The 18,478-nt window shown below is 40.6% G+C and overlaps 1 protein-coding gene across 4 annotated transcripts in view; it reads left to right on the forward strand.

The window, feature by feature from the left end:
- The first annotated feature begins 1,195 nt into the window (after window positions 1-1,195).
- LOC149149675 (P-loop containing nucleoside triphosphate hydrolases superfamily protein) overlaps window positions 1,196-18,478 on the forward strand; it is a 358,770-nt gene continuing 341,487 nt past the window's right edge. The window contains exon 1 of one of the 4 annotated variants that reach the window (XM_089445854.1): window positions 1,196-1,460. The gene's annotated coding sequence lies outside the window, so the exon portion shown is untranslated. Of the gene's footprint in view, window positions 1,461-1,518; window positions 1,767-1,816; window positions 2,345-18,478 lie in introns of those variants that run through there. The other 3 variants (XM_089445858.1, XM_089445855.1, XM_089445857.1) reach the window with 3 other exon arrangements.

Below are 18,478 nucleotides of genomic sequence, written 5' to 3' on the forward strand. Positions count from 1 at the left end.
GATTCTCTATGGTTGTGAACTATGGACCAGCAATACATCCGACATGCAATGGAGACAAATTGAGAAAATTCAGAACCGTTTGATTACAAACAAATTCAAGATTAAAATTGCAGTTCCTTATGCTATCTTGTTAAGTGAAACAGGGACTGCTCCTATTAAGGCAATTGTTATGGTGCGAGTCATAAGGTATTTAAAAACAATTGAGCAAATGGAAGAGGGTGGATGGTCCAAGGTTGTCTTTAATGACAGATTGTGCAAGAGAAAAAATACTTGGATGCGACAAAATAACAAATGGTTTAGTAAATGGGGTATTTGCTTGAATGTGTGTCCCATAAACAACAAAGAGATAAAAGCTCTTGTTTTGGAAAAGTTCCGCAAATATACTTGGGATAAGGAGTTAGGAAGAGAGAAAAAATACTATATTGAAGTGTTTAATCCCACTCATATTCATTAACCAAAAACATACATAGAGACCAATATCTCTTGGAGAACCAAAATTCTTATTGCTTAGTTAAGGACTAATTCTCATCAACTCCGTTGTGAAATAGGGTGCTGGAAAAGGCCAAAAGAAGTGTGGGAGGAAAGAGTATGCATTTTTTGTTTTTTTCCGGAATAGTGGAAACATAAAACATTTCATTTTAGAATGTAATGCCTTCAAAGGCAACATGGAAAATGATGCAAATATGCTTAGCAACTAGCTCTTGGGATAATCTATTTAGCAAGGGGTTTGTCGAGAAGTTGGGAGCATTTATTTTGAAGCTTCATAGAAAAAGGGCCGAATACATCAAGCAAATGAAGAAACAATCTGTCCCATAGGTTATCTTTAGCCTCGTGGATGTTAAAATAATTTCTTTCTTTGGGAGGTTTTGGTGAAAATTGATACCCATATCATTAAAGACGCAAATAATTCACCCCTTTATATTATAACCGGCCTATATGCATCTTAACTCCAGATCTACCAAGTACCACGAGGGATTAAATATTTTGAAATGCAAACATCTTTTAGTATGAAGAGAAATTTAATCCCCTTCATAAATCCAAAATTAAAATAAATGTAAATGAATAGATCTACCCATCCATAAATATTTAAAAAAAAACAAACCTCCAAAAAAGTACACTAAAATAAGTCACTATATTTTAACAAAGATAAAAAGAACGATGTGCGCTGCTTGACTATTAAATGGGTACCATCGATACACTCAAATGCTTTCCAAGGTCGACCTAGGCCATTCTCCATGGTGTGATGCAAATAACGTTCGATTGTTCAAGGGATTTCGATAAAACGGCCACACGTATTTTTGGGTTTTGTTAGTCGTATTCACCCGGTTTACATTTCGTTCACATTTCATTCAGAGCGTATGGTAGCCTCACCTCTGTTTTCCTGTTGTCATCTGGCTCGTGGATTCGGTTGGTTTTGTTGGCAGAGGTGAAGCAACTGCGGGTGGTCATCGATCTACTAGGTACTAAATATGTTAATTGCTAAGACAAAAGCTTCTTATGGTTGGTTTCTGCAACTTTTTAAAATTTGTAATCTTATGATTACATCTTTGGATCATTGGGTGCTTTGCTATTGCTATTGCTGCATACTGTTAGACCTTTGAAAGCTGTTTATCTGGTTGGCGAGTGAACAACAGAAATTAAGAATAGTTCGGGGTTGGGCTTTGCCAGAAATACCCACCTCTGTTGGTTTGTGCTTGTCTTGTTTACGGATTGTGCTCGAGACTTTTCATATTGTACGCATCCTTGCTGCATGCCCATTTTTCTAGGTGATCTCGCTTACCTGCTCGTGGTGCTTCATGAAAAACAGAATATAAGCCTGCTTTAGTCCTTCCACTGGTTTTGGTCTTTTCTGGTTAGAGTTTCTGCTGACGTTTGGGTTACAAGTGGTTTCTAGCCTCTCTGGTTTTCACCATCCCTCGGTGGTGTAGACCCTGATGCCCCTGCGGAAGACAACACTATCTGAAGGACCTGATAGAAATTCAAATGTAATGCTTCCAGATACTGAGACATTCCTATGAAGTATCAGGCAGATAGGAGGATAAACTTCGGGACACAACAGAACTTGCTGTCTTAAAGACCCTAAGAACCAGGAGAATTTCAGAGGATATGCAACGCTTACCTTAAAGGATTGCAAACCCTATTTCAAATGTTCGACTTGATCCGTTATCCACCTTATGTGAGGTTTCAACCAAGAATCCATTGACACAACACCTTAGTTAACATGCACGAATTTTGATATGTAGATACTTTCCTTGCTTTTGCCATAGCCGCAGCTGCCATCGGCCCTCCCACTTGAATCCGCCGCAGATGTGGAATGAAGGTGCAAAAATATTAAATTTGTCAGGTAACAAAGTAGATGCCAAAGACAGCACTATCTCTCTGTATCTCTCTTTTTATTGATCGTGGCTCGTCTACAGTTCCATCCCTAATATGTTGTGTACTATAAAGTTATAAACTGGGGTGCAAGAATGGTGGGAGAGTTATAGATAGGATTTAACATAAATATCGTTTACAAATCGTCTTCAATTCAAGAATCATCTTCATCAAAAAAGCTTTCCATCATTCGCTCCAGCCCAAGTTTAACTAACGCCCGAATTGGCAAAAAAGTCAGGAACATCAAAGCAATTAGCGGGGTAAGTAAAAGCTCACCCGGGATCCTTTTCATTTTGAGAGCTATCAAAAACTCAGATTTTTCTTTGCAATCACAAGAGTGGATGTAAAGGTATAATGTGTTGCAAAATTCCCCTGCCTAACAGTCCGTAAAAGGGCAGGGCAGGGCAGGGATAGTTCGTATATAGAAACTGCTCCCCTGTAGATTTCTACCATGGTTTGACCACCTACCTTTGCCAATGACCTCTTTCTGCTCGACCCAACTCCATCTGCATAAATAATGAATCAATTAAAACTTTCAGTATCTTTTGGAGCGACTTGAATAAGATCTTATAGGAGAATTCACCAAGGCTATAGGCCACCAACTTGTGATCAATTTTGGGTTTCCTGCTTAGGAATTAACTTCCCTGATTGGTACATGTCCCCAAAGACTGTTTCTTAAGAGCTTCCCTATAAATATGCAGCAAAGCCAGCATGACAAATTTCCATGTGGCATTATAGAGCTTGCATGGAAAGCCGTCAAGTCCAAGTGTTTTATCATCAGCCATCCGTGCAGGGATGCAAACACCTCCTGAAGTGTAAGCGCTTGCTCACTAACTGTCATATGTTCATCAGGAACTTTTACTGTTTTGCCTGTTTGACATGGATCTCTTCTATGTTTAGTTGGAAAGCAACTAATTTTTCTCTATTAATTTTTCATATTGACTCAAGCGCAAATACGATGACTTTTACTGCATGTAGAAGCAAAATGTGTTGCTTTTCCATGTGATCTATGAAACCATACTTCTTCAAGACTCATCGAGTTCTTACCTGGAGGAATTCTAGGGTTAGACGTTATCTTTGCATGGAGCAATGGTATTTCTTCACTGTCAATAGACTTCCCTCCTTTGGAAGAGTACAAGTCTTAGAATGCAATAGTAAATACAAAGCACTTGAAAAAATATACAGGGAGCTACTGAAATCAGAATTCTGTATTGTACAGTAAATTTAAAATATACTACTGATACTGGAAAAGGGAGAGCAGAAGCTTTTGAATGCAATAGAAGGCACCTGCAAAAATATAGAGAAGACTATTGAAGTTAGAATATTTGATTTTACGTGTTATTTGGCCTTCAATGACCATATCTTCTCGGTGTTTGCACTCTTAAGTTTAGAATTCTGAGGAAAAAAGCCATGGCAATGACCAGATTTTGCCTTGACTGTGGATGTTGGTGGGGTTTCTTGGCATAAATCAACTCCATGAAGTCAACCTTCTGATGGCTCTGATACCGAGACAACAAAATTAAATTAATGTATGAAATAACTTTATTTGTAGGACGACATATGGTGCCAATGCCATTGAATGAGTTATAGATTGGGAATGATATTGATTCTTTTGCTGCAAGTTTATGTTCTAGTTTAGGTTAGAATTTGGAATTATCTTTCAATTTCATTGTGTGAAATAGTTTAAAGCATGCAATAAGTGTAATTGCTCCAAGATCAAGTCCTTTTTCTGTGTACATTGCACAGGGTGCCTTTCAAGTTCTCACAAATTCCAGGTTGACAAACTAAGTGATTGTGTTTCTATCATCTCATCCTAGTCTTAGGAAAACCATATAAAAACACTATCAATCAGTCTTCCAAAATTACAGGAACAGGTAGATCAACCAGTTGAAATGAAAGTGGTTTAAAAATTTTGAATTCAAGAGGGGGGAAGGAGGGAGAAAGGAGAGAGAATTGAGTGGCAAAAAGAATTTAAAAAATGACATAATAAAAAATCACTATCGATGGGTTTTGTCTCTTCAAATAATTTTATTTGCCGGGCAAATATATCATAATTGGAGAGAAACTAACCTCAACCGATCATTGAAGTTTGTAAATTGTTTATTCCTGAATTCTGATGGAACCAGATTAACCTTTACCCTGATCACTTCTAAATACAATTAAGGAACATGGCCTGTCTGATCCAATATTCCTTGATTCTAATGGAACCCTGTTTGCCTTTAGTCTTATTGGTCCTAAATTCAATGAACAAAACTTTGTCAAGATCGCCCAATGCTATTTATTACCAAGTTTCCATTTGTGGTTTAGTGGTAAGTAGGGGTGATTACAACCAAGGTTACTTGGGAGCGGGAGCGAAAACGGGGAGCGAGAGTGACATTTTCAGAAGTTCCCAGTTTGGGAGCGAATCTGGAAGCGTTTTTTATATAATATATATTTTGATGCATACATGTGAACAAAAACATGTAGAATGATGAATTAGATATAAAAAACATAAAAAACATAGATTGAACCATATATAACAACAATCATCTAGAAGTTATAATTTTCATCAACCACATCCACAAGTTAGTAACATACAACATATTGAGTCTCATAAATCATGATTCATCAATCTTAAAGTTTCAAGCTTTCAAAATTCAATATATAACATTTATCATCATTGATCACCAAAGTTCTACTTGTAAGCTAAGTGTAACCATTACAACAAATAATATCTAACATGAAATGAATGTTATAAAATGAAATGAAATGAAACAACTTTCAACTTTCACAAAGCATCATATTCATAATTCATTGCCAATGAGTTATAATTGCCAACTTCAAACTTCAAACTTAAATTGTCATATATTGTTTACAAAAAATATCATAATATATATGAAAGAGCCAACAGTTATAAAAACTACTAGAAACTAGAAAAGACAAGTAAATCTATCATCTACGTCTTCCTCTTGCCACCACGAGTAATGTCTAATTTCTGAGCAGGTCGTGGTGGTCTTCTAGGAGTCTCCTCCTGCACAGTCCCACGATTAGAACCAGAAGGCAAATGCCCTCCACGTGTGGATGTGCATGGAGGCGGTGACAATAAAGGAACAAGACTTGGAACTCGAGCACTGCTACTGGATGGGGTGGTGGTGGCATGGTTGTTGCTTCATCTTCATCTCTCATAAGTTCTACTTCCAGTTCTTCAAGATGTATAGTGCCATCCTCCAAATTATCGTCCTCTGGGTGGTTGTCCCAAATTTTATATGTTGGATTCTCATAAGCCCAATCACAATAATGACTCAACAACCTCAAGTTGTAGTGCACATAAACCAAGCTTTCTGCCCGGTTTTCATTGAGTCTGTTTCTTATCACCTTATGTATGAAGCTGTAGGTGTTCCAACACTTCTCTGCAGAAGAAGTATTTACAACATGTGAGAGAACTTTTTTTGCCAATTTTGGCAAAAGTTCCATGCCGCCATATGCTTCCCACCATGTGAGAGCATCAGATCTATCTCTATCTTCCATTGCATGCAAAGAACCAAACAAACCAGTGCAACTGAAGTATCTACCTAATTCAAGATGCAGATTAGCACACTCCTCCCTGTCAGGTACCAACTTGTCTAATGCTTCCATATATCCTGTAGATACCTCTGGATCTGTATGGGGTTTGACCCTAACCCTACCCCCAGGTGTAGGTTGGCCCAACCAAGTTGGAGAGTAGTATTTTGGCATAATGATATACGCCAAGGCATGTAGTGGAACATTAAGTTTATTCCACCGTGTACACACCCAACATGGTATCCATCTGCTCATACACCTCCCCAATCACTGGTTTATCTGTGTTTACAAAACTAATCATGTGATAAATGGGCTCGGTGAATTCCACTACTTGCCTCACATGTGCCCAAAACTGACCATCAAGAGCTGTCTCCTCCACTTGTTCAAAACCTTGCTTGTCAGCTGCATTTGTAGCCCTTTCCTTTAATACCTGCCAGTGTGGACTTGATACCATGCTAGCCAATGACTCTCTTACTGTCAAAAGGTGCATGAAGGTGAGGTAATAGCTCACAAATTTAGTCTTCACAATCTTCAACAGCGCTAATCTTGAGTGACTGCGGAAAAGACCATGGGTATTGCTATGATTTGTAATAAATTTTATCATTTGTTTGCCTCTCTTGTACAAATCACCAATCCATTTGTATTGTTGGTTTTTGTTCTTAATAATATCACGTATCAAAAGGTTCATTGTGTGAACCAAACACCTAGACCAAAATATGTTGGGGTATTTATCCTCAATAATTGCTCCTGTTGCCTTACAATTAGCAGCATTATGAGTGATGACTTGGATGACATTGTATGGCCCAATACGTTCAATTGTTTCAAGTAATGGCTCTACAATGTTGATGCTGGTCTTGAACTTGTCTGAGTAATCATATGTTGGAAGAAAGATGGCACCACTAACAGACATAGCAAGAACACTTATCAAAGGCTTGCCTTTTACATTTGTCCATCCATCAGATACAATGGACACCCCATGGTCAGTCCAAGAATTTGTCATTCTACTTAAAGAATGTGATTTTTTTGCTTTTTCATGATCAAGTCCAACGGTTCTAGCCTTGTCATATCCAGGGCTCTTGTATCCTTTAGGGGCATCATTTATGACAGAAACCATTTCATGCCAATAAGGTGAGTGAAGAACATTGAATGGTATCCCACATGCATAGAGAAACCGATAAACTTTTGAATCCACATCATTCCTACACCCTTTATCAAGGAAATCTGATATGGTTCTATGCCTTAGAGAGATGTTTGGTGACCCTGTGCCTCCATATCCAGTGCCATGGGAGGATGTTGAAAGAGTTCTTTGTGCATGTGATTGTGAGCTTGGTTCAAAGAAACCCTTTGAATTTAGAGATTTTTATTGGGCTTCCTCCTCTTCCCTTATGTATTTGGCTCTATTTGACGCTGACACACTTGCACAAGTTTTGATTCCTATTTGTTTATCTCCATCTCATGGCCTTTTCCCACAGAGGTGCCTTTTGGCACGAGTGTATGAACTTGTGTAATTATTGTTGCAATGGGGGTAGTGAAATTTAGTGGTTCCACCCCCTTTCCCTGCTTCAGGCCTAGTAACATATTTCCACAATTGGTTTTGGTCTTGTTTAGTTTTTTGGGCTGAATCATGTTCACTCTCCTCCACCTCACCAAGGTACTCCTCTCCGGGGTTTTCATCAAATCCACTATAACTCACTTCTTCATCCTCTTCTTCATGTTCAACACTCATTTTTCTACTCTCTAACACCATAATAACCAAAAAAGGTACCAAGAAGAAGAAAATGCCAAGCCATATAACCATGATGTTTGAAATTTGAAGTTTTGAATTTGCAAAAAAATGGAATGGGAAATAGAGAATATATTTATTTACTTATTTAGCAATGAACATACAAAAAAATGCTCGATTAGAGTGTAGATCCTACCTCTTTGGCCTCCAATCTCCCCTTGCAAGTTCTTCAAACTCCTCCAAGCTCCTCTCTCACGAAGCTTCTCTCCTTGCTTCAAACTCTTTCCAAACTCTCTTGCTCTCTCAATGGGATGAAGTGAATAATGGGAGGGGAGAGGGTCTATTTACCCCCCCCCCCCTTCCTTCTCTCCTTTTTTCCCTCCCTTTCCCCCTCTCTCTAAGTCGCTGTCGCCTCCCTCTCGGCCGCGTGGGCGTCGCTTTTCGCCGACTGGGAGCGAATTTTCCAACCTGGGAGCAGTCGAGAGCGATCACTCTCCGACTGCTCCCCGGTTGGAAAATTCGCTCCTGAAGAAACCAGGGAGCAATTTTTTTTTGTTGGGAGCGCGCTTTCGAAATTGCTCCCCAATAGGGAGCGATTTCGAGAGCGCGCTACTGACTCGCTCCCTAGTCGCTCCCTCGCAACCCTGATTACAACCATAGTAACAAGATTCGGCTCTCTTAGCCTTTGCTGGAGGGAAGAGTATGAATTTCGGTGATTTTCTCTTTAGTACATGATATTGTACTATCAAAACCTACTTTTATTTGTCTTTGATACCCATTGACCTATAAACCCCCCTACTTTTATTTGTCTTTGATACCCATTGACCTATAAACCTCCATATATAGTCCAGAAAACATCAATAATATTTTTTTATGACACTAAGTATAAGCAACATTTCAAAGGTTTCAAGGATTTTTTTTTTTTAATTTTTAATTTTTTACTCTAGTTTATTGGGCATTTTTGTGTTGAGAAATCGGGAGGCTTATAGTTTTCATTAGATTTCTCCTTTCTTTAGTAATTGCTTGTGAATTTTGTTAGTTTTTTATTTATTTATTATGTCTTTTTCATCAAACAATTACCAAAATATAATCATGAAGATCACATAAACAAGAAGAAAACAAGATGTAGGCTCTCAGCTAGGGCAAAACCCCTCTCTGAGTGGAAAACCCAGAAAATTCTCTTCTTATAGAATCAGATCAAAGTGAGATACCCAAGACCCTGTTGAAATTTGGTACCGGAGGACAGGTGGTTCCCTTAGGCTTTGATCTTTGGCCTAGGGAAAAGTGTCCAAAAGAATTTAATTTTTCTCCTAAAGTGACTTTATAATTTTATAAAGTTAAATCTAATTTAAAAGTGACTTTAAATGATAAAGTTACTAAGTCTAATTTTAAAGTGACTTTTATAAAGTCAATGAAAAATTAGAAAGGAAAAGTGACTTTGGAAATAAATGACTAAGTGGGTCTTTATTAAAGTGGGGTGAATTAAAAAATAAAAAGTGAGATTTAAATGAGCATTTAATCTCAGCCATTGATCTAAATCTATTTCAGCCATTGGATTTAGAGATCACCCAAAAGTCACTTGGGTCACCCAAAAGTCATTTGGAGTTATATTAAAGAAGGAAAATGAGGAAAAGATCACATTCGATTCAATTCTTTCATGAGCAGATTGGGAGAAGGAGAGCAAGAGAGCAAGAGAGATTTCTGAGCAGGGAGGAGAAGGAGACAGCAGCTTGGCACACATTCCAAGGCAGCAGTTGAGCAGATTTGTACAACTGATTCAGCACACAGTGAAAGGCAGATTTTGGCACGATTTTCGAGGAGAGGTTTGCAGAAAAATCGAGGAGCAGTTTGCTAGTTTTTCTGCACGCAAAACGAGGGCCATACAGTAGCATTTAATGCTGAAAGTGGGCACGAAAATCGAGGAGACCGTACAACATTTATTGCTGTCCTGTTTGTTGTAATTTCCAGTTTGTTGTGAAGCATGGGAAAAGAGAGAAGTTGTAAATTTGCTTGCTGATTTTTTGCTGAAAATTTCTCACTGTAAAAGGCAATTTTCAGAAATAAAGAAGAGCTCTCAAAGTGGTTTTCCCCAAGAGTTGTAGGGGGTTTTTCCAGGGTCACATTGACCAAAAATTTCAGTGTTTAAATGTGTTTTAATGGCTGTTTATTACTGCTGATTTTTATTTCTGCAATTTCCAGCATTCTGTAAAATTCCCAGAATTTGTGTTTTCAGCAAATTTATTTTTTTCAGCTTGTTAAATGTATGGTTATGGGAAAGGGCATTTAACTATATGGGAGAAATAAGGAGAAACTGAAAACCGGGGTGGGAAAACAGAAATTTCTACATGGTATCAGAGCTTGAGTGCTGAAGGACAGTTTGGGACAGCAAAAAGAAAAATTACAGTTGCTGATTTTTCACTCAGAAAATTCCAGCAAGTTGATTTTTTCATAAACAGCAGTTTTATCTTTACTACAGCAGTGCTATTTTTCAGTTTTAGGACAACAGGATGTCATTGGGATTGAGGGTGGAGGATAGGCTGGATGGGCATATAAATTACAGCGTTTGGAAGGAGAGAATGCAGAGTATCTTTGAGGAGGCAGAAGTCTGGGATATCATGGTGCATACCACACAGAACCCTGTTGTTGTGCCTACTGATGCTACTCAGTTGACAGCTTATAATAAAAAGAACAACAAGGGTAAGAGGCTGATTCTAGACGGAATCAAAGACCATTGCATTCCTCATGTGAGAGGAAAGAGCAATGCCCATGAGATGTGGACAACATTGTCCAATCTCTACCAGAGTACCAATGAGAACCGGAAGATGGTCCTGAAGGAGAAGCTGAAGAACATTAAAATGGGTAATGATAGTGCAGCTGGATATCTCACAAAGATTACTAATGTGAGAGATGAGTTGGCAGCGATTGGAGAGGCCATTCCACCCACTGAGTTGGTGCGGATTGCAGTGAATGGCCTCCCCCGTTCATGGTTGAACTTTGCTGATGGGGTTTGTGCACGTGAGACCCTTCCCACATGGGAGAGGTTTTGGGATGATTGCATTCAGACAGAGATCAGGAAAGGTCAGCTTGGGGCAGCCAAGCCAGTTGAACAGGATGAGGATGTAGCACTGGTGGCAGGAGGCAAGAAAGGCAAAGGGAAGAAGCAGGCTTCCACAAGCAGTGGTGGGGGCAAAGGCAAAGGTAAAGGTAAACAGGGGAACACACAGAAGGACTATTCCAAGGTGAAGTGTTGGAATTGTCAAAAGATGGGACACTATGCAGTTGTGTGTCCGGAGAATAAGAAGAAGAAGGGGAAGAACCAGGACGTGGCAGCTTCAGCAGAGATTGAGGACTTTGCTGGTCGTTTTGACCGAGAGTTTGCATTCACTACGTGTGAGTCCTCTAGTGCAGGATCACCTGCCACACAGGTTCAGAGGGAGCATGCTTTTCCCTCGATTAGCGGAGCATCTTCAGGTATCTGGTATGTGGACAGTGGGGCTTCACGTCATATGACAGGAGTCCGTGAGTACTTCTCAGAGCTTTCAGAGAGTGGCACTGATATTGAGGTAGTACTCGGTGATGACAGAGTTGTTAGAGCAGTCGGGGTGGGGACAGTGACATTTCAGAGGGAGTCCAAACCTCCCTTGAAGGTGTCAGAGGTTCTTTATGTGCCAGGGATGAGGAAGAACCTCATATCCGTCTCAGCTTTGGAGGACAGAGGATATGAGGTACTGTTCAGGGGAGGACAGGTGTTGATGTATCCTAGGGGCACTCCAGCTGATTCAGCTAGAGTGATAGGTGTACGCCATGCAAAGGTGTACAAGTTTGCATTCCAACCCCTTTTGGCATTGAGCAGTAGTACCGACAGCAGAGCTAGCAGTTCTGAGCTGTGTGAGATTTGACACCGCAGGATGGGACATATGTATCATGGAGCCTTGAGGACATTGCGGGAGATCACTACAGGTGTGCCAGATTTCAGTACTGATCACTTTGATACTTGCAGAGGTTGTGCGATGGGCAAATTTGCCAAATCCCCTTTTCCCAGCAGTGACAACAGAGCGACGGGGATACTTGATTTGATTCATCCCGATGTGAGCGGTCGGATGTCTCATGTTTCCTTGAGTGGATATGAGTACTATGTTTTATTCATTGATGATCACTCCAGGAGGACCTGGATTTATTTTTTGAAGACCAAGAGTGAGGTCTTCAAGCGGTTTCAGGAGTTCAAAGCTCTTGTGGAGACTCAGACAGGTCGAAAGATCAAGTCCTTGAGGTCGGACAATGGAGGAGAGTACACCCTTGGAGAGTTTGTTGACTATTGTGCGGAGGCAGGCATTAGGAGGGAGTTCACTGTTCCTTACAACCCCCAGCAGAACGGGGTTGCAGAGAGGAAGAACAGATCCATCATAGGGGCTGCCAAAGCCATGTTACATGATCAGGGGTTGCCATTGTTCTTGTGGGCAGAGGCCTGCAACACAGCTGTTTACTTGCAGAACAGGAGTCCGCATCGTGCCTTGGGGCACATGACTCCGGAGGAGGCTTTCTCTGGGAAGAAGCCTGATATTGGTCATCTTCATATCTTTGGATGCATTACATACTCTTATATACCCAAGGAGAAGAGGACCAAACTAGAGCCCACCGCAGAGAAGGGTATGTTTGTGGGCTACAGTGAGACCTCAAAGGCCTTTCGGATTTACATTCCTGCACAGAGGAGAGTTGTTGTCAGACGGGATGTGAAGTTCGAGGAGGACAGGGCCTTTAGGAGGTCACGGGAGTTAGAGTATCTGGATCAGCCAGACCCTCAGCAATAGTTGAGTCAGTCGCAGGGATCCAGTGGGCAGGGATCAGGAGGATCCGGAGGTACATCTATGAGGATGTTAGGTCCATCAGTGAGCAGTGGCTTGCCGGGCCAGAGGGGTGGTGCTCCGGGCAGCATGCAGAGCAGTTCACAGAGCAGTTCACTAGGGAGTCCATTGATGGACAGTTCACACGGTACCTTGGTCCTCAGCTTCTACAGGTTCAGGTGCAGGCAGGAGGACAGCAGACAGACAGTCAGGAGTTCAGGCTAACTGATGATGATGAGGAGGAGGAGTTTCATTCTCCGGTGGGAGAAGTACGCTCAGGGAAGAGGAAGCCCAAGTGGCTTCAGGACACCTTGAGAGATGCCACATCTGTTGCTGAGCCGAAGAGGCCGGTCAGAGAGAGTAGACCACCTGAGAGGTTTTGTAGCTATATGGCGATGGTTACCAGCATCCTTGACTCTGAGCCTTCTAGCTATGAGGAGGCAGCTAGCTAGCAGGTCTGGAGAGAGGCCATGCAGGAGGAGTATTCTTCTATCATGAAGAATGATGTTTGGGAGGTGGTGCCGAGGCCTGAGGGCAAATCCGTGGTTACTTCCAGATGGCTTTACAAGGTAAAGCATGCTGCAGATGGCAGCATTGAGAAATTCAAAGCGAGGTTTGTGGCTAGAGGGTTCTCCCAGGTAGAGGGAGTTGATTATGAGGAGACCTTCGCTCCCGTGGATCGATATACTTCGATCCGCTTCATTATATCGATAGCAGCAGAGATGGGTTGGAAGATCCACCAGATGGATGTGAAGACCACATTTCTCAATGGCTTCATACAGGAGGAGGTGTACATTGAGCAGCCACAGGGCTTTGAGGTGCATGGGAAGGAGTCCCATGTGTGCAGACTGAAGAAGGCCCTTTATGGCCTGAAGCAAGCTCCCAGAGCTTGGTACTCCAGGATAGATACATATTTGCAGGGGATGGGTTTCATAAAGAGTGAGGCAGATCCGAACCTTTACTTTATTGTGATTGGTGAGGAGCCTCTCATTCTGGTGCTGTATGTGGATGACTTGATCATTACAGGTGCAGAGAGACTCATAGAGCACTGTAAGAGAGATCTTGCGACGGAGTTTGAGATGAAGGACATCGGTTTGATGCATTACTTTTTGGGTTTGGAGGTGTGGCAGGAGGAGGGGCATTTCTTCCTGGGGCAGGGGAAGTATATTGTGGACATCCTTAGCAGATTCCACATGGAGGATTGTAGACCCATGTCGACACCGATGATCACCAACTGGAAGAAGCTTCATGCTTCGGATTCCGAGTTGGTGGATCCCACATTGTACAGGTCGCTGATTGGTTCCTTGATGTATTTGGTCAACACTAGACCAGATATCTGTTTTGCAGTCAACACGATGAGTCAGTTTATGTGTGAGCCTAGGAAGGTTCACTGGGTGGCTGCAAAACACATTTTGCGGTACTTGCAGGGGACAGTGGATTATGGTCTGGACTACAGGCAGGGAGATGGAGTGAGATTGGCAGGATACACTGATTCTGATTGGGCAGGTTGTGCTTCTGATAGGAAGAGCACTTCAGGGTGCTGTTTTGGGTTGGGTTCAGCAGTAGTGTCATGGTTCAGCCGGAAGCAGCAGTCAGTAGCACTGAGTTCAGCGGAAGCAGAGTATATGGCAGCCAGTCTAGCTAGTTGTGAGGCTATCTGGCTTCGCAAGATGTTGTTTAGCTTATTTGGTCAGCCGTTGAGACCTTCAGCGATTTACTGTGATAATCAGAGTTGCATTAAACTCACGGAGAATCCAGTATTTCATGACAGGTCAAAGCATATCGGGATCAGATATCATTTCATCGGAGACTATGTTCAGAAGGGAGTTGTGAAGTTTGAGTATATTTCCACTGATGAACAGGTTGCAGATATCCTTACCAAAGCCTTACCACGGGGCAAGCATGTCTACTTCAGAGACAAGATGGGTGTGGTGAGGAACACCTTCCTCGGTAAGAGGGAGTGTTGAAATTTGGTACCGGAGGACAGGTGGTTCCCTTAGGCTTTGATCTTTGGCTTAGGGAAAAGTGTCCAAAAGAATTTAATTTTTCTCTTAAAGTGACTTTATAATTTTATAAAGTTAAATCTAATTTAAAAGTGACTTTAAATGATAAAGTTACTAAGTCTAATTTTAAAGTGACTTTTATAAAGTCAATGAAAAATTAGAAAGGAAAAGTGACTTTGGAAATAAATGACTAAGTGGGTCTTTATTAAAGTGGGGTGAATTAAAAAATAAAAAGTGAGATTTAAATGAGCATTTAATCTCAGCCATTGATCTAAATCTATTTCAGTCATTGGATTTAGAGATCACCCAAAAGTCACTTGGGTCACCCAAAAGTCATTTGGAGTTATATTAAGGGAGGAAAAGGAGGAAAAGATCACATTCGATTCAATTCTTTCATGAGCAGATTGGGAGAAGGAGAGCAAGAGAGCAAGAGAGATTTCTGAGCAGGGAGGAGAAGGAGACAGCAGCTTGGCACACATTCCAAGGCAGCAGTTGAGCAGATTTGTATAGCTGATTCAGCACACAGTGAAAAGCAGATTTTGGCACGATTTTTGAAGAGAGGTTTGCACAAAAATCGAGGAGCAGTTTGCTGGTTTTTCTGCACGCAAAACGAGGGCCATACAGCAGCATTTAATGCTGAAAGTGGGCACGAAAATCGAGGAGACCGTACAGCATTTATTGCTGTCCTGTTTGCTGTAATTTCCAGTTTGTTGTGAAGCATGGAAAAAGAGATAAGTTGTAAATTTGCTTGCTGATTTTTTGTTGAAAATTTCTCACTGTAAAAGGCAATTTTCAGAAATAAAGAAGAGTTTTCAAAGTGGTTTTCCCCAAGAGTTGTAGGGGGTTTTTCCAGGGTCACATTGACAAAAAATATCAGTGTTTAAATGTGTTTTAATGGCTGTTTATTACTGCTGATTTTTATTTCTGCAATTTCCAGCATTTTGTAAAATTTCCAGAATTTGTGTTTTTAGCAAATTTATTTTTTTCAGCTTGTTAAATGTATGGTTATGGGAAAGGGCATTTAACTATATGGGAGAAATAAGGAGAAACTGAAAACCGGGGTGGGAAAACAGAAATTTTTACACACCCGTGACCACAAAAAACCGCCTCTAGATGCCAAGTCAAATATTCTATTCTACTCAATAGAATCATCTTCAAGAGACCAACAACAAGAGATGTACCAAGGCAAAAATCCCACACATTCAGCGTAAGAGAAAAAATCTTCTTTCATCTTCAGACTTGGGATTTTCATCTTCTGCGAAATTTCAAAGCTAAATCACTCAAGAATTGTCTCCAAATGAGCTCCATCTATTTTTTATTTATACTGCTCAGAGGGGCGCTGAACAAACATGTTCATTGGGGCAGGGCTGACTTGGCATTTAGAGGGGTTTTTGACCCAAAATTACATTTCCAAAATTTATTTTGCCTTTTTCTTTTCAAGAGGTCCAAATAGGAATTTGACTCTTTGACTCAACAAAATCCTGTAAGCATGTAAAGCATGAAGAACATGCTTATCTATTAAAATTGGCAACTAGGGCCAAATTCCACTATTGGATAACTCATTTGATGGAGATGATTATTGCATTGAATTCCTCTTTTGGAGAGGACCAAAATTGACCTAAAGATCATCAAATTTGGACAAGTAGAATGCATTTTTTGAATTTATGCCCACATGTGCAAATTGTCAAGGTCGGCCACATCTTCATGTAGGCTCATGAAGTCCAAGAGGCATGTCACTTCACCCTCAACAATTTATATAAATAAGGGAGACCTCCAACCTCATTTGGCATCTCAGTCACTCACACATCCTTCTCTCTCCTCATCTGATTGGTTTGTACAACTTATTGGGCATCTCTTTTCCTCACACATGTGGCAGTAAAAGGACAAATTACAGGGGGAGAACTGACTGCAGAGTTGACCGCAGAGTTTGACCACTATTTTCATGACTGTTTTGGGCCGATTTTGACCCACTTTAGAAGGCCGAGTTTGATTGCCTTTTACCTACTTCCATAGAGGACTGTTTGCTGCTGCATTGACCATCGTTGACTTTCTGGTTGGGGTAGAATTTGACTGCTGTTGACTTCAGATTTGATAGGGATGTTTTGAATCTGATTTGGCAAGTCAATTTTGACTTTTGTACTCTCTCTCTCTCTCTGCTGAACATTTGATATAATGATAAGAAGAATTGATCAAGTCTAATATTCAAACCTATGGCCCTCCTTAATCTTTCACTTCCATCGTTTCACTCAAATTTTTAACATTACCATGAAATGACTCCGGATGTTTGTGAGTGGTTCCAACCTCATTGGATTTCATATAGAGAAAGTAGAATTTTATATTTCACTCAAAATCCAGCAGGCTTAACAAATTTTTAGGATTGCGGGGATTGCAACGTTTCCATTGGATTTTGTCATGTACAAGGGTAAGGAACTAGTATTTAATAAAGGTCATCAATCCCTCTATGTACTTTGATGTTAGTGGCATTAGTTGTCGAACTCCTCTAATCATGACTCTACTAAAAATGTACCCATCACTCAAACAAAATCTTGACTTGACATGCTATGTTTTTTCTATCTTATTTAATGCTTAGAAGGTTATATTGATGACAAAGATCCCAATATAGGCAATGATTTTGATGATATGTAGGTATTTGTTGTAGCATAATTTTTTTGGATGCTAGAGGCCATCTAGAGCCTATTTGTTGATGTATTTTCGGTTTAGGGATGGATTGCACTCAATGCTATTTTGGTTATGTGCACCCTTATATGCTAATATAAATGAGAACTTTTGCATATTTGTGTATAAATGGTTTGGATTCATATGGATGGGCATGAATATACATGTTTTTCTTTAAAATATAAATATTTTATGTGCTTTTGGTAAACCTTTTTTTTTTGGTTCATCTCTCTCTAGTTTTTTACTGGTTCCGATCTAGTTCTCGATCCACAAGGTTTTTTGGTTCGATCACCGGTTCGGTTCTGATAACATTGATTTGGACTCGTCTCGTAGAAGAAGAATAATCCACAATCAATGGTAGGGGAGATTGATCCTCCAAACCCTACTAGTCATCAAGACAGGTTCCATGACCTTCATCTCAACTATATCAACAAGATATACATCTCATTACTTCTTGTCATAATTTGATTCCTTTGATCATCGACTGAACAATGATGTTTCGATCTAAAGAAGAAAATCATCATAGGGGAGCTTTGACTACCATCTTATATCTAATAACAATGGGCAGGATACCACTTACCGTGAAAGGTAAGGATCACACTCTACCCTATTGGCGGACAGTAGGCAGGATACGACTTACCATGAAAGGTAAGGATCACAGTCTATCGTATTATCCGCTGATCTTCCCATCTTGACCCTCAAGGGTCAGTGGTAGAGCACTTGCATCCCATCACTTGAGTAGGATACCACTTATCATAAATGGGAAGGATCACAATGTATCTCAAGTCTCTTCACCCATTGGCCAGATGGGTGGCAATCCCAACAAGCCTAGGTTGTGGGTAGGATGCATACTGGGGTATACTCTGACAAGTCCTAGACTTGATGGTAGGGGGAGATACCCATTTGTCATAAATGACAAGGATCACACACACGCCCTACAATGACAATAGGCAGGATACTAATTAGCATAGAAGGCAAGGATCACAAACTATCCTATAGTCTAGAGTTCCCTCTATCCCTGGAGCTCTCTGGCTTAATTCCTCTCCCTGTGAACTCAAATAGGGGGAAGAGCATAACTCAATGTTCTCGATCAGCTATGACCCCTTTCTCTCATCAGTTTCTTCGCTAGGCTTATCACTGTTAGTCCCGACCATAACACATGACACCTAGAGAATATTAGGTCAAGCAAAAGCCTACATGCTGCAACAAAAGGATCCAGTTATCTCTCTATTCATCAATCAAAATGTGATGGAGTCTCATTGCTCCTTTCTGCATCATATCCTAGATGTAGTGATATCTGACCTCAAGTTTCTTGAATCTGT

Source organism: Pinus tabuliformis, chromosome 9 (assembly GCF_031772625.1).
Source record: "Pinus tabuliformis cultivar Carrire ecotype Pingquan chromosome 9, CPIR1, whole genome shotgun sequence".
NCBI lineage: Eukaryota > Viridiplantae > Streptophyta > Pinopsida > Pinales > Pinaceae > Pinus > Pinus tabuliformis.